At 36.6% G+C, this 6457-nt stretch overlaps 1 pseudogene; it reads left to right on the forward strand.

Moving 5' to 3' along the window:
• Nucleotides 1–2467: 2467 nt before the first annotated feature.
• On the forward strand, nt 2468–2812 carry LOC114041178 (annotated as a pseudogene).
• The last annotated feature ends 3645 nt before the right edge of the window (nt 2813–6457 follow it).

A 6457-nucleotide genomic window follows, 5' to 3' on the forward strand; every position in this document is an offset into this window, starting at 1 on the left:
CCAAAAAAAAAGAAAAGAAAAAAAAGGCTCACAGCATAAGTGAGATGGAAAAGCAGATTTGAGGATGACTAGATGCCAGGGTGGGGAGAGAAAAAAAAGCATTTTAATGTCCATTTTATCTGAGAGTATTTGAAATAAACATTAGTGATATGAAATAATACCCATAAGAAACATTATATTTCAAAAGGCTTGTTAGCCTAACTATTTTTGCATTTTCACATGAACTTTTGTTGAAATTAAAGGCCAGCTGCTTTGCATTATTTTTGACCGCTAAAGGGTATTTTTGATAATTATCATTAACAAAGAACTGAAACTTAAAAAAAAAATTGTTTTAAACATTTTTTGAGCAGAAGTCAATTTTCCAAATAGATTTTCAAAGAAGGTTGGGTGTTTCAATATATTTAATTTTAATTTTTTTTCTCATTTTATTTCAAGTAATAACAACGACAAACTTTTGTATGGTACTTTAAGGTTTGCAGAGTGCTTTACATGTTATCTCATTTGATTCTTACAATAGCCTCAGAGGTAGGTGGTATCCTTATTTTAAAAATGAGGAAACTGAGCCTGAGAGAAGTTGTGACTTACTCAAGGTCACACAGCTAATAAGTGTGAGAGGGAAGATTTAAACTTAGGTTTATCTTGATTTTAAGTCCTGCACTCTATTCACTGTGCTGGCAACAGCTTCTTCCTCCAAAAGGAGCCTGTGCTTGCCAAGAAGAGAAGAAATCCCACAGTCCTCAAGTTAAAATGAAATCCCACCCCACAATGGGAACAGATTTTTTATCAGAGAAGTCAACATTCCAGATTCTTCTTGACACAACAGAATGCCAGGGGTATAATTTCTTGAAATCATCATTTTCGTAATTTAAAGTCTTTTTTAGCGTTTTGTAGCTGAGAGACAATACTAGAACTGCTTTCCCCCACATACAAGAATGGCTATCTCTACCTTCCCATCCACCCTCTGTTCCCCTCCCCTGCCAAAAATACACTTCAATAATACACTTTTGATTATAGAGAGTAAGGGCCTAGATTCTTACCCAAGAGAAATACAACAAAACTGTAGTTGGCCTATCAGTAATAGAAATGAGCAGTATAGCTGTCTGAAATGATTCTGAGTCATCCCATAATCAAATTAAGCTTCAAGATTCTAACCCAAAACACAACATTCATAGAGTTATAACAATGCTATTTGGAAGATTGAAAAGGCAATTTTACTGAGGAAAAAAAAAACTAGTTTCAGTACTTTATACTTTTCAATCCATTGCTCTTTGGACTGAAAGTTGGTTTAACTCAGAAGTGATTTTCTTGGGAAGTTTCAGAAAATCCATTCATCTATTTTTGAGCTATCCAACCGTAGGGGAAAATGAGGGTTTTATACATATTAAGACATTTTTCAGATGCCTTTCGGAAGTCTTGGTTACACTAAAAAATGACCTGTATTTTAAAAATGCAGACTTTCCATGTAAGGCATGCAAAATGGCAAATTCAAAATTCTTATTACTTAGAGACTTCATTACAAGTTAGCTATTCTGGGTATCTAAAATTAGCAAAAAAACAAAAACAAAAAACCACTCTGCACAATATATGTGATCCTTCTATTAGAATTCATTTGCTAATTCAGCCAACAGAGCCTCACTCAGTACCTACTATGTACATAACATTATTCTAGGCATTAAAGGTAATAAAAAGATGACTAAGATATTGTCTCTGCTCTGTAGGAGATTATAATCTAGAACTTATTTTCATTGAATTACAAAAATGAAAGAGGTTCAGAATTCATCTAGTCTAATAGCCATCCAAAGGATGCACACTGGCTATTCAATGGTTCTTCTCCTCTAACAATTAGTATTACTAATTACTAGTTATACTATAATATATACCAAGTTAAATGTGCTATATAATATATGCTTTATATTATAATTATATTAACAACTACTAATTATTAATTATACTAATTGCTACTCATTGTATTAATTGTGTGTTGTTGATGTTCCCTTGTTTCAGTTATGTCCAACTCTTTGTGACCCCATTTGGGGTTTTCTTAGTAAAGATACTGGAGTGGTTTGCCATTTTCTTCTCCAGATCATTTCACAGATGAGGAAACTGGGGCAAACAAGGTTAAATGACTTGCCCAGGGTCACACAGCTAATAAGTGTCTGGTCTTCCTGACTCCAAGCCAGACACTCAATCCAAAGCGCTGCCTATCTGCCTGCCTAATTATGTATTTTACTAATACTAAACTCCTCCCAAAGCTTTCCTTTGTACTGAGCAGTTCATCCTCCATTTTCCATCATCAGCTCTGTTTGGTTTGAATTCAATATAATTCAAACTCATTCTCAACTCCCTCAGTCTCCTCTCCTCTCCTCTTTGATTGGAAGTCTAAAAGACGGAATACTAAACACCACCTCAAAGCTTTCAGAGGCAAGAGTTGACGCCACTGAGTCAGGCCAGAGCCGCTGCCATCTCCATGACCCGCAGTAACCAGTGTGAGCTTGCCTGCCAGAAGTACATGAAAAAGCAAAGCTATTCAGGCAAGGGGAAACGCCGGGAAGACAGGCTCTCTGCAGCTTCCTGAAAGCAGAGGGGCTCAGAGATCATGCAACAGAAGCAGAAAAAGGCCATTGAGAAGAAAGAACAGTCCATGTAACTCTAGGGCTCATGCCCATCTCTGTTGCCCGTTTACCTTGTGCCTGGAGTCAGTCCCGGCACGCTCTTGCCTCCTGCTGTAGCGCTCACAGGTTCCAGAACTGATGGCATTCCCGTCACCTGGTGTCTGCAGTGGGTTCTCTCTGTCCATCCTTCCCCCAGGTAGCCTTGCTCTCTCCTCCAGGACATTCCTGTGTTTTTTCTTCCTATGAGTCTTACCCTAGAGTCTTAAAAGTAGCTTTGTAAGCCCTCTGGAAAAAATAATAAAATAATGAGGGCAGGATCCAGATCACTCTTCACTTTACATCTGCAGCTCTGCCCGGTTTGAACTCCACTGAACAAGGAACAAGATGCCCTTCTCAGGGTATGCCCTGGTGTTCCACTCCCCCTCCCCCTTCCATTTTCCTTTTATATGTTGTCTTCCCACATCAGATTGTAAGTTACTTTGAAGGCAGGGATTGTCTTTGTTTTTATTTGTATCCCCAGAACTTCCACGGTGCCTGGCACATTGTAGACATTTAATACATGTTTTATTAGTTGAACTGAATTAAATTGGATTGGACTGGATTGGATTATGTGACCAGTATGTATGCTGTGGTCTTTTGTTTTGTATTTCTGAGTCATATATTTCTCTGACCAATTTCATACTTCTTTTCCTGCAGATTACTCACACTTCCCATGTATCTCTCCATTTCCCTTTAGGGTAACTCTACTACAGTTCTTCATTATTCCATAATTCACGGTCATACACAATTGGTGAAACACACACACATACATACAAATATACATATTAAAGATGAACCTTTATTTCAGGGGTCTTTAAAAGAACTATGCTATTTACCAAAGGAAGGCCACCCTGTTCTTGATCTTCAGTTCAATTTTGGGACCTGCTTATTGTCTGTTTGAAGATTCTGTTCAAAATACATATACTGGTGGGTGAGCTCTATCAGTTTTCTATCCAATTGTTTCTCTCTTTTCTTCTATGAGCATTGTTATTATAATGTCCAAAATATGATAATAATGCTCATAGCAAGAGATAAAAGATAGAATTAACATAAGTTTTTTTTAAATAAATCACTTCCATCCGTAATCCATTTATATTTAAAATAAGGTATCTGTTGAGCTTTTTAAAAACTTGGTGCATAATACTGTGAATTAACAATGTATTTAATGAAATTGTTTGTCCAGAAGGGCATTCTAATATGAACAAATCAAGGGAGTTAGAGTAACACAGTAGGTTTTTATAAAAGTACTTTTTAATGTTATGTCTACATAGATAGACTGGAGTGAGGAGTTGAAGTAAGCATTTAAATGACACACAAAAAAAATGGTGTTATGTGAAAAAAAATTGGAGCCAGAATATCACAAGATGCCTGCTACTATCATTAGGTCTCATTCAATAATTATCTAATGTTTCATGTCATTTTGCTTATGTCAATAATGGTAGTGTTAAATTTGGAGATAATCTATTATCTTTCTGTTTCCTCAAATTCAAAAAGGCAATGTGTCATAGACAAAGTAAAGACCTGGGAATAAAGGGAAAATGTTTTTACTCCCAGTTCTGCCATTAATTACCTGAATAAATTTGAGTATGAGAATGTGGAACCCATTAGCCTTGAAAGAACCTATGAGGTTCTAAGAGGTGTTGTTAAGGAGCAAGTTCATTGCAGGAATGAGGAATACTTGATCAAGCACATGGAGACAGGAGGTGGAATGTTGAGTTTGGGGAATAGCAGGTAGGCAAGTTTATCTTCAATAAAAAACTAAATGAAGAGTAATATGAAATATGCCTAGAATTAGGGTCAAAATAACTAGGGCCAGACTAAGAAAGCTGTTAAATTCTTGGGTTAGCAGAAATAGGGAACCATTGGAGGTTTTTGATCAGAGAAATGGCATGGTCAGATCTATGTCTCAGGAATATTATTTTGTTGGATGCATGGTATATATAGATTAAGAAGGGAGAGGATGAAAGTAGGAAAACAAATTAGAAGACTATTATAATACTCAAAGCAAGAGCTAATGAAGGTCTGAACAAGAGTACTGACCATGTGAAAGGAGAACAGGGAAATGAAATGAGATATTGTGAAGATAAAATTAATAGGATTTGTCAACTCACTAGACACTGAGGTGAATAAAAACATGAAGGTATCTTCCACAGAAACAGTGAAATATGGGGATAATTCAGGTTTAAAGGCCAAAGACTCGGCAAAGAAACTATGATATTCCTAAGGGAAACTTCTTGAGCACCCCATGAATGGGACAAGAGGAATTCCAGAGTCCAGGAGTTTTGAATTACCACCTTGTTATCTCTATGTGGTATCTAAGTCTAAGTCTACTTTCTCCTGGACTTTGTATGTACTTGTGGGATAGTATGTCTACAACAACATTGTTGGGATAGGGGGATTTATTGTATTCATTGTTCTTACTGTTGTATCTTAAAAAAATACTCACTTCTAAAAGCTCCTTAAGGCTGAGTGACAAAGCTAATCTCAACTGATCATCTTAGGAAAGAAGCCTACCAGTGGAGCCTAGAAACTAAGTATGGCTCAAGAGAAAGACAGCTCAAGCTGCTTTATCAGAAAAAAGATAATTCTAGAATATCAAATCCTGATACCCTAGGGCTACCAGCCTTCTTCCAGGACCCCAGATTCATCTCTGAAAGTCAGACTTGGGATAAGGATCCCCTCAGGTTATATGGGTTCACCTAGAATGTACTCCATCCTTACCTCCCCCTTATAAAGTTCTCTTACTTCAAGAGTAATTCACTCCTAGTTACATGCATGTGTGTGTATGTGTGTGCAGTTGTTGTTCAATCATTTCATGTCATATCTGACTCTTTATGACCTCATTTGTGGATTTCTTGGCAAAGATACTGGAATGGTTTGCTATTTCCTTCTCCAGTTCATTTGACAAATAAGAAAACTGAGGCAAACATGGTTAAGTGACTTGCCCAAAGTCACACAACTAGTAAGTGTCTGAGGCCAGATTTAAACTCAGGAAGATGAGTCTTCCTGTCTGCAGATCTAGCACTCTATCCACTGCACCACCTAGCTGATACACACACACATTTTACATAATATATATTTTCAATTACTAACTTCGTATTTCTCCTGTACATTTTCAATATATACTTGTCTCCTCCAGTATATTAGCTCCTTTCAAGTACAGATGGTTTAATTCGATGTACTTGTAACCTCAGTGTTTAGCCCAATGCCTAGAATGTAGTAGGTACTTAATGAAGCCTGATTGATTAATTAACTCTTGTTAATGCAGGGCCTTCATTGGGAACTCTAAAATTTACATAGTTCAAAAATCTCTGAGGTTGATCTTGAACTTGCAGCCTGTCAAGTTACACTGAACCGTCTGGCCCCACAAACAACAAAATGCCTACCACATGCCAAATTTTCATGACTAGTTTCAATTTTGTGAAACCAAAGAATACTTCATATGAGGTTTTGGAGAGCAATATCCTTCATTGGGCTGTGTATCATACTAAATGGAAGATCAATTTTCAATATTTTTGGCAAAATAGGAGAAATGCTTATCTGGATTATAAACAGTGTTGAAACTAGAAAGGACTTTGTGAAACCTTCCCCTTCCTTTTACAGAAAAGGAAACTTGTGATGACTATAGCTGTTATTTTGAAAAAAGTAAATGCGTTGCTATTACCTCTCAATTTTTTCCCTCAAATTATCTTCTGACTCTAGGTAATTTAATTTTTAAAACTTGTAAAAGCCTCTTGGTGGCTTCTGTCCTCCAGGAACCTAGTTCTGTTAATGGTCAAGCACAATGAAGCTTAGTAAAAAGTAAA

The sequence above is a fragment of the Vombatus ursinus genome, unplaced genomic scaffold (assembly GCF_900497805.2).
Source record: "Vombatus ursinus unplaced genomic scaffold, bare-nosed wombat genome assembly UNPS02014168.1, whole genome shotgun sequence".
Taxonomy (NCBI): Eukaryota; Metazoa; Chordata; class Mammalia; order Diprotodontia; family Vombatidae; genus Vombatus; species Vombatus ursinus.